The following is a 10709-nucleotide window of genomic DNA, read 5'->3' on the forward strand; positions in this document are numbered from 1 at the left end:
ATTGGTCATGCTACAAATTGTAATTCTTCCTCTCCCTCTCTTAATACATTGGCTTGCAGCCTAATAGCAATTATTTTAATAAAAATAGCATCTACATTATGCTTTTCCTATGTGCTAGATGGTAAACCTTGTTGCCAGAAGTGTATACATTTTCTTATTTTTATATCAGGTGGGCAACTTCAATCACATTTATAAACCTTTTCATTTTAGGACAGTGAGTAACTCATAATTGAAGACACAGAGTGAAAAGTGGGCCCTGCTGCTTCATAACTAATGTTAATGATTATATATCTTTATCCAATAAATATATGTATATATGAATAAAAGTTTTCCAATACAAAGCATATTCAAAGTAATGTTATTTATTGAGCTTAAAAGTCAGAATATCATTTAGGCAGTTTACCAACTTCTACATAGAATAATACTGGGAATGTTTGTAAGCTGATGATTCAGTTATTCAGTGATTTCTAAAGTTCAATACAAAACATTTGTTTTCTCTTCCTAGCTTTACACCTACTTATTGTGTGCTTGACCTTACAGATGTTGCTTAAATTTCTATTCTCTATGTTCTTTGATTATTTTTTAAAATCATTTTTCATTAAACAAGATATATAATTATAGCCTTACGGTAAGGATCAACATACTTAGGTTACATTTTAAAATAGGTTTTTAAGTATTATACCAATATCCAAGATGTTGAGTAAAAATCTCAGTCTTATTCTAAAGAATTTATATTCAGGTTGAATTATTCAATGACTTAACCTACCTAAACGTGTAAATGTAATGCGTGCTATTTAGTCTTTAGATATAATTAAAATAGCATAATTAGATTTGTTATTGAAAATTTTGAACTCTTATTTAATTTAGCTTTGTCAAGGTACATTATCACCAACATCTTGATGCACAAGACGTTACAAAATGGATGCAAGGCAGAACGTAGGACTTAGAATTAACTGAAAAGTCACTTTACACAATATGATAGGTAAATGCTGCCTTTTTATACATGAGATAATTCTATTGAGTTATAGGCCGTGACTCTGTCCATACCTATTAACTTGACCTCATTAACTCCGTGCCCTAAGCAAAACAACAACAACAACAACACCAAGGAAATCAATTTAGATGAATATGTTTATTTAACCTGTGCGTTATTATTATTCATAATATTTTGGGTTGCTAGGGCTGGATGATTGGGGGGGCTGCAGGAATAAGGAGAAAAAGAGAAAGAATAGAGCATTTGGAAATAAGAATGTGTTCATAACAAGTAATTTAAAGAAATAAGTGTTGAGTGCATATTATGTGCAAGGCCAGGCAGCTGAGATTTGAAGGGATACAGGGGGCAGGTCATCCCTCATCAATGAAAAGATCCATTATACACAACAAAACGTGTCCATCTTACTTTAAATGAATGAATGTATTTTGACTTAATACTAAATTCAATATATTTAAAAAACTAGCTTAACTTGAACAGTTTTTTCTAATTGTTAGTGTTGTTCTGTTTTGCTTTGTAAAATGTGATCATGTTCTTTTCTACTACTTGTAAGAATATTCAGATTTCTCACCTTCCTTGTTTTTTAAGAAAGCTCAAGTGACTGGAAGAACAAGAAAAGTGGACTCCACTAAAGCAATTTCTGGATTTCCTTAGAGTTTTCAAATTCCTAATGCTTTGAACTGAATGCACTTACTGTTTTCCATAACTTATACACCATTCTTATCTTTGGCATTGATTTCTTGGAAGGAAAAATAGTTTTATACTTCACTTTCAATTAGATTCTTGAGTTTTCTTAGTGCGTCAAAATCAATATGTAGCATTACAAGATCAGTAGCTATTTTTTATATGCCTGTTGCTTATGATTTTGAGCTTAGAGATGGTGATTAAAACCTTGTCTTGACCTTTAAGATTTTGATCATCAAATTGGATAGACCATATCGAAATGATTAGAAGGAACTAAGGGACACTGGAAGGGAATTAAGAGTAATATATAATTGAACAATGAATGTTGCAAATTGGATTAATGACTGTTCAGGGGGAAAAGGTACTTCATGTACTTGAAGTAAGAAATGGAAAGGTTTACTGAAGGATGTGGGCTTGAGTTGGAGAACTGAAGAAAGAGAGGAGTGCCTATTGGCCAAGGGAACACATGAGAAAAGGCTCAGGGGTTTGGTTAAACCTGCACCTTAATAGTAGATAGTCACCGTGAAAAGAGGCTATTTATTGGTATAAGGAAAAGTATTGATGACTTGGCTGTGGTTGCTCAGGTTAGAGATTCCTAAAACACAAACAACAAAGTAGTATTATGATTTAAAAACAAAGTAAAAGTAGCTGCTGGAGAGTTTGAATGTGATGGCCAATTAAAGTAGTATTTTAAGGGCGCCTGGGTGACTCAGTCAGTTAAGCGTCCCACTTTGGCTCAGGTCATGATCTCACGGTTCATGGGTTCGAGCCCTGCTTCGGGCTCTGTGCTGACAGGTAGCTCAGAGCCTGGCGCCTATCTTCTGATTCTGTGTCTCCCTCTCTCTCTGACCCTCCCCAGATCACTCTCTCTCTCTCAAAAAAATAAAAATAAAACATTAAAAAATAGTATTTTAGGAAGATTAATTCTGCAGCTAGCTCTCCTCTCTGCAGGGTGAAAAGGAATGTAGTACTTAGGATATCCTTGCAACGGAATGACAGGTGCTACTGCAGAAATTAGGAGAAAAGGAAAAGTCTAGCATGATTGGAAGTAAAAACATGACCATAGCAGGTAATCTGAGGAAATAATCACTGAACATTTACTGTATGTAAGGGACTGTGCTAAAAACAGACAGGAGCGTCGAGGATAAAGAAGAGAGAATTAAAGACAATTGTGTGGTTTCTAACTGGAGGAGTGGAAAACGGATTTCATAAGGAACGGGAGAGGAGCTGTTGTGGCTCTAGCATGTGGGAAGACTTCAGTGGGCCCGAAGAACTGAAACTCAATGCAATCTAAGTAAGAGATTTTGCCCCAAGTTTTTTCCAGAAAAAGCATGCGTTAACATACATGTGCTTGCACCCACGGCTGCCATACTACCATATCCACCATCAAAGGAAGGGAGGGTGTAATTATATACACAAGGATGGTAAGTTTCTTTGATCTATTCTTGGTGTAAGACTGTTATGTTCAAAGATATTCATAATGGGCTCTGCTTATAGAGAGCGATCGTAATGTCTCATTCCAGTGAGTACTTTTCTACTCTCTATTTTCACCTATATTTGGACTTGGAAATAATAGAATTACAATTATTTTAAATGTGTACCTTGTAACTTAAATTCTATTACCTTCTTCTCATGATGCAGCCAAGCTAATATTTTTTTATATGCAAGTCTTTGAAACTACACTGTGCATAAACCTTCTTTCTTTTTTTTTTTTCCAAATTAATATTTTGTGGCACCTTCATACTTATTCCTCCTAATGCCTCAAGATTCCTGCATGTTGATGTCTGTCTGGCTATGTATTTGACTACAGCTTTCCAGTGTGGGTGGATGGTTTTTATAAAACTATGCAGTTCAGCTAGATGAGTCTTAATTCAGAAAAAATACATGTATCTTTGGGTTTTGTGTTTTATCTAGAAACATATTGCTTCTATAGGTGTGCTGACATAGGCATATGATACTGCAGAAGATTATCTTTGTTTACCTTAGGCCATATGGAATATCTGAGTTCAGCTGCTTACTGTCTTTGTTCCCCAGAGCATGTGGCTCATGGTACTCGAAATACTATTGTGTTTCCAGACAGGCTACTCATGACTGCTTAAAAATAATACCTTAGATGCTGATTCTGCTGGCTTGTCCCTGACTGTAGGAGAACTATTAAAAGAATAATAGAATTACATACATACATACATACATATGTATATATAAACACACATATCATACGTAATAGAAATATTAAGAGTTTACAAAGCATTCCTTATTTTGAGAGAGTATTACTATGATGTCATCTGGGAGTGGATGTGACTGAACGTGCTGGCGTATTACAACTATAAATATCAACATATTTCACAAGTGTTCCGGATAATATTAGATGGGGGAAAACCAGGCTATTAAAAGAACTAATTGATGCCTCCAAATGAAGGTAGATTCTAAATGTGGTTTCTTTCTTGGAATATTCCAATTCCAATTCCTTTTCTAATATCATTGCAATGACATATTCAACCTTAATAATGTTAGAAAAATCACATGATGGCTTTGATTTATGGAAGTTCTGAAGACCTAGCAATAAAACTCAGGCAACCTGAGGGAGGCATGTAAAATACAGTACCCCACTTTGCTGATGGATTCATCATCAACAGTCAGGCATTCATTACGTGTATAATGCTAAAGTTGGGACAAGGATTCTGAGCTATGTGCTTGTCCTTCCAGAAGGCAACTTGAATTAGAGGGAGCACCCAGGGCATAATGACTTTATGATACACTTAACCCACCATCGTGCAGCTTTTCTTGGGATGGAGAATGGCAACGCCAGCCTGTCACAGAGGTATGGAGACACTTCAGATAACAGGATGACTTGTCATTCTCCAAACAATCAAAAATAATACTTCCTTTTGGGGGTTTGAGTGGGACAGCATCTTCTCCCCTTATTTAAGGATGGTAGGACAGGGATGCCTGGGGAGCTCAGTTGGCTGAGTGTCCGACTTCTGCTAAGGTCATGATGTCATGGTTCGTCACTTCAAGCGCCTCAAGTTCAAGCTGTCTGTGCTGACAGCTCAGAACCTGGAGCCTGCTTCAGATTCTGTGTCTCCCTCTCTCTCTCTGCCCTCTCACCACTTGTGCACACGCTTTCTCTCAAAAATAAATAACATTTTAAAAACATTAATAAAAAAGTATGGTATGGTAGGACAGAACATTAGGGTTGAAGCAGACAGCATCTGGTTCATACGCAGTGAAGGTTTGTTGAATGAATATTGCATAAACGTTCTAGATGCTTCAGTCATGAGGATAAAACAAAACCTAGGAAGCTCAGCATTTAACAGGAGAAAAGGACAGTCTGGTAGTGACAAAACAATGAGTACATATCCTAACAGAGCTGTACTCTGGATGCAATAGATGGACAGATGCAAACTTCATCCCTGCCTGTGGGAGAGCAGGGAGGAGTTTTTCAAAGGGAAGATGGAAACTCATTGGAGTCTTAAGGAAGGGATTCGAGTATGTCCATCAAGTAGAAGAGCTGGGGTGGTGGAGAATCTCATCAATGAACTTGATGCCCCCATGACTGATTCAGTTACTTGTGGCTGAAGTTCAATTTGACACATGTCCTGCTGAGTCACTAATTACAGAAATACCTTCTATCATGGTCTCAGTTTCCACTTGGATACTACCGGGGCCTTCTGTCCCTCTGTCGCCTGCACTGATATTTTGCTTTAAGCTCTAATTTCCTGCTTAACCCTGCTCCTGTCCTGTTGCCTGATCAATGCTCTGAGTCCTATTTTTGACAATGGATATCATTTTTACTTCCCAAGTTTTAAGAAAAACATGGTAATTGTCACTGCTAGAAGACCCCATGGTGACAAGTGCCTTCTGACTTGTGAAAACATAGTAATATTTAAGGGAAAAAGTGTTATGTTGACTGGGAAGCATCTATCTGTGCATTCCAAACAGTTAATGGGCACCTATTTCTGTACATGGAAAGAGTAAATTGTTGAGATACTTATTACTGGACAGTCAACTGTGAATTCTTCCTTTTCTTCACCTCGCTATTTGGAATATCACTTACAAACATCTGATGAGTGGGGCACCTGGGTGGCTCGGTTAAGTGTTTGACTCTTGATGTCAGCCTAGGTCATGACCTCATGGTTTGTGTGTGCATCAGGCTCTACGCTGACAGTGCAGAGCCTGCTTGGGATTCTCTCTCTGCCCCTCTGCATGCTTACTTTCTCTTTCAAAATAAATAAATTAAAAAAAAAAAAACACATCTGATGAGTGACTCTTCTTTGTCACACATTGTTCTATGCAAAAAGATAAAGTTATTTAATTGACCTTTACCCTAGTTTCTTGTGTTTTGTTAGGTGTTTTCAACCAAGGGAGATTTCTGTCCCCAGGGAAAGATTTATATTTATATATTTATATTTATGTCTATATATACTTGACAGATGCAGGGTGGGCAAGAGAGAGAGAGAAAGAGAGAGAAGGAACTCCAGAAAATATTGGAAGTAAAGCTTTGACTTCATTAAAACCAAAGAGCTGGAGATATTAAGGAAAGGAGAGATATCAGTAGCTGGTGGGCGTCCGTCCAGCCATCACTGAGGGCAACGGAGGACCAGAGGGCTGGGGTGCAGTATTCCTTCAGGTTAGGGGGCGGTCGTCCTTTTTGGGGAGAAGAAGTGACTGCAGCTGCAATTACACTTTACCCTGGAGGCTGGCATAGCAGTAGCCCCACTTACAATTCTATGCTTTTTGCCAACACTTTTTTTTCAGTCAACCCTTTCCTTGTACTTCTAAACAAACTAATTTTGATTTCCGAATGGCACTTGTTGTGGGGACCTTGTTATTTCTTTTTTATGGCAGTAATAGCCTCATTGTTGTGCAGTATTTGCCCCTATGGCAATTTTGTCAAGGTTATTGAGTCCCTCCCGTAAAATGCACATTCACACAGAACTTTCCTTGCGGCTTCCAGGAGTTCATGGATATAAACTTCCCACCCCTCAAGCTCACCCATGAAGTCCAAGAGTTCATGGATCTTAGATTTAAAACACTCACTTAGGAGAAACTAAAAGGAAGGCACACAGAAGGCTAAAGATTGAAATTTCAACTCAGGGATTAAATGGGATGGAGCCTGGAAATGGAGAGAGGTGATAGTGAGAGGCAGTAAGAGAGTCCTCAGATTTAATCCCTCTGCGGAATCATAAAATTCATCTCATACTGCCTTGATTTTTTTTTCTGATTCTGAATTTTGAATTTTATTTTAGAAAAAAAAATTTTTAATTATTTTTGAGAGAGAGAGAGAAGAGAGAGCATGAGTAGAGGAGGGTCAGAGAGAGACGGAGAGAATCCAAAGACAGGCTCTAGGCTCTGAGCTGTCAGCACAGAGCCCAACGCGGGGCTTCAACCCACAAACCATAAGATCATGACCTGAGCCGAAGTCGGACACTTAACCAACTGAGCCACCCAGGCCCACCTGTTTTGGATTTTAAAACTAGTAAACTATGGTGGGCTAGTGTCGACTAAATGACCTTTGATTCTATACAAGGGGACTCAGGATAAAGTCTGTTTGTCTTGTCACTCGGCTTCCAGGTGGCTGCAGCTTCAGATACAGATGCTCAAATGGAAATGAGAAATAGAAAATATGTTGTGGAAATAGTATGAGCTTCCCCAAAAGGGAGTACGCTGGGTTTTTTGCCCAGCTTGTGTTAACTTTGGTGTTTTCATTGATGTACTTTATGACCACGGGCAAATGACTTAACTTCAGATCTGTTGTCTTTCCCACAAAATGGGAAGACCTTCCCTTTACATCACCCTATGGCTGGCACCGTGTGCCTGTCTTTGATTCTGCGGGGTTTGAAGGCTCTAAGATTTCTGGCAGGACTGTGGGCCAAATACCACTTGTACATATTTGACATAATTCACTCTGAGGCAGATTTTATATGCAAACACCAAAATGACACACCATCAAGTTTGAACTTGTAGAGTGCTTGTCTCTTTCTACCTTAGTTAAGCTAAAGAAAAGCAATGGTGACAGTTTGAAAAGCAGACACATGTCTCTGGAGGCAGACAAAATGCAGAGGCATCGCACATCGTGTGGCGTGCAGCAAATACTTATTGATTCGCTGTGGGTTCGCAGCCGCTGGTCTAGGTCACAAGACAAGTCCTTGGTTCCAGGCCCCCACCTGGAGTTCATGTCCTGTGTGGAGGTGCATCAACTTTCATGTTTCTCCTAGAAGCAAAGGATGAAAAGCACGGTCACATGCCCGAAAGCCTTCCAAAGAGGCAAGCTACTTATGAATGTTAGAATTTAAACCTAAAATTAATGCTTACAATGGAAAAAGTGTATTTTCCTTATGTTCTCTTTGGGAGAAAAACTTGCCACCCAGTTTTAATGTAAAGACAAAATTGGTTCAGTTATTGCTTCCAGAGAGGAAAAGGTTAAATTTTGCTCCTGTCTAAACTTTTCCTGTGTTAGCTTTCTTTTGAATTTCAACTTTACCTGCCTGTGACCAGCTGGGGTCTTGCCCAGGTCTTTAGTTCAATGGCTCATAGAAACTCATGGCTAGAAGAAGATTTGGAGCTAGTTTTGTATTCAGCCCCCTCTCTTCACAAAGCATGGTTAGCAGTTAAAATACAGTATTTAGAAAAAAGGACTCTGGAAATTTCTGGCCCTCTTCTCTTCTTCCAGAGAGAATAGAATGAAAAATACTGCATGCCTGTTTATTTAAAGCATATTTTCAGAGTGCTTACAGAGGAGGTCAAAACACATGAGGGTATTTTATTGTTTTCATTTTTATTTTCGTTCTCTAATCTGTCCTCTGATAAAGAGCAGAGCATAGGGTAAGATAGCAGGAGTTTCCAAATTTGCAAAGTCTAGATGAATCAAGATTTAAACAAAAGATACTTTTACATTTTAATACACTTGTTAGTGCACAGTTTTTCCATTCCCTACCGCCATCCTCACTTGTTTCTCACAAAGGTAATAAAACAGGATTCAACCTCAAACTTATTGTCATCATTTAAGTTCAGAGTAACTACAGACAGAAATTTGGGAACAAGAGAGTTTGGTATATATATATATATATATATATATATCTTTTTTCTTCTGAGTTACCAGGAACCAAAGAATGAGTGTATAAAGACAATGGTTTGAGGTGTTTTATAATCTTATATATTGTCTTTCTTGTTTCCAACATAATCTGCTTTACATATTCATATCTATTTCTGTATTCTTCACTTTATTGCAGCATTATCATCCATGTATGTGAAGGTGCAATATTATGGTGATTTCTTAATGTTTTACAAATACTAAAAATTATGTAAAATACTCAAAAAATACTTTAAAAATAAATATTCTGTCCTTTTAAGCTTTTTTTAAAATTTCTAGCTTACCTGGCCTTTCAAAAGCTCTTGGATCATAAGAGACTCTTAATACGAGAGAACAAACTGAAGGTTGCTGGAGGAGTTGTGGGCGGTGGGATGGGCTAAAAGGGCGGGGGCATTAAAGAAGATGCTTGGGATGCGGACTGGGTGTTATATGTAAGAGATGGATCACTGGATTCTTCTCCTGAAATCATTATTGCATGAAATGCTAACTAACTTGGAAGTAAATGATAAATAAATAATGAAATAATCAATCAATCCATCCATCAATCAATAAAATGCCCCCCAAAACCCTCCGCAAAAGCCTTTGCATCAAGCCAGTCACAGTGTGATGTCACATCCATGTAGGCTTGGCCCTGATACAGGCTTCAAGTTAGCTTAGCTGTTGGCACAGAGGAATTCAGTAATGGGCAGGTCTTAGGGCAGTAGAAATATATATATTGTAGGTCTCCTTCTAGTTCTTTAGTCTAAATTAAAGGTACTGAAGGGACCTTCAGGTTCAAATTTAACATGACCCAAATTGGATATTAGGACATTTTCAATCCACGGATTCAGTGTCTTCAGTTCCAGATGGGAAATGAACATACAAGTAAGCATAAGCCCAAGCGTGTGGACGGGCCGCCTGTGGAAGGTATGTGTGCCTGGTGAGGGTTGGAGGAAGCAGAGCAGGGGTGTGGAGTGGAGAAGACAGTGGCAGGTAAAGGATTAGCATGTATATGCTTAGAGCAGCAAGATTCATTCTCCTCTGCTGCTGCATGTTAGCGTGTGTAAGCCCATTGGAATGTCGGCTGCCATGGGGAGGCCGGGCTTCATATGTGAGCTGAGCGAAGCCTGCAAGTTCAATAAAGTGCTTGCCTGCAGATGAGAGGAACTGGAGACATTAGGCACTAACGACCCATCTTGGAAGCAATCCAGGTTAGAACATATGACCTGGGTGTGTGTCCCTCTGGATACATAGGGAAATGCCCTTCTTCCATGCATCTCTGTTTTTAATATCCTTCAGCCCACTCCACACAATCAACTCATACATAAATCTATAGATATTGTTGCTGTTTCAAGTGTGATGGAATAAAAACTTGGTAGTCCAAAAAAAAAAAAAAAACACTTGATAGTCCATGAAACAGAGAGATCTATATTTGGTCCTATGTGTTTTTTTTTTTTACAGTGTAAACAGCATACCAGTTTCATCTAAATAGAAACTAAAAATCATGATACAGCATGAGTGCCAGCTTGTAGAGATGTTTATTGTTACTACATCAGCCTGTGGCCCATGAATCATGAAGACTCTTCTTGTTTTGGATGGGGGATGTCGTGTTTGTACCTTGCAATGCTACGCACCACACCCAGGACACTACTAAGAAAGCGGGTCTCTGCTTTATGGCAGAGATTTCCACTTTTCGGCCAGGTATAAAAAGCACGTGGCGCAGCTTCCCTTGATGGGAAGTTGGTGCCGTGTGACGTAGTGTGGCGTGGGAAGTGGGCAGAGGTAGGTGAGAGGCTGTAATTTCCATCTCTGCTGTTAGGACCCCATGGGAGACCCTTCTGACTTTCTCCTACCTGGGGAGATGAAGAGATGAAAGAAGGCTACACTGCATCCCACTGCCTGGAATACAACTCTTCAGACCGCATTGAACTGCTTTTCTAGGGGCGCCTGGGTGGTTCTTTT

Source organism: Suricata suricatta, chromosome 4, assembly GCF_006229205.1.
Source record: "Suricata suricatta isolate VVHF042 chromosome 4, meerkat_22Aug2017_6uvM2_HiC, whole genome shotgun sequence".
Lineage (NCBI taxonomy): Eukaryota > Metazoa > Chordata > Mammalia > Carnivora > Herpestidae > Suricata > Suricata suricatta.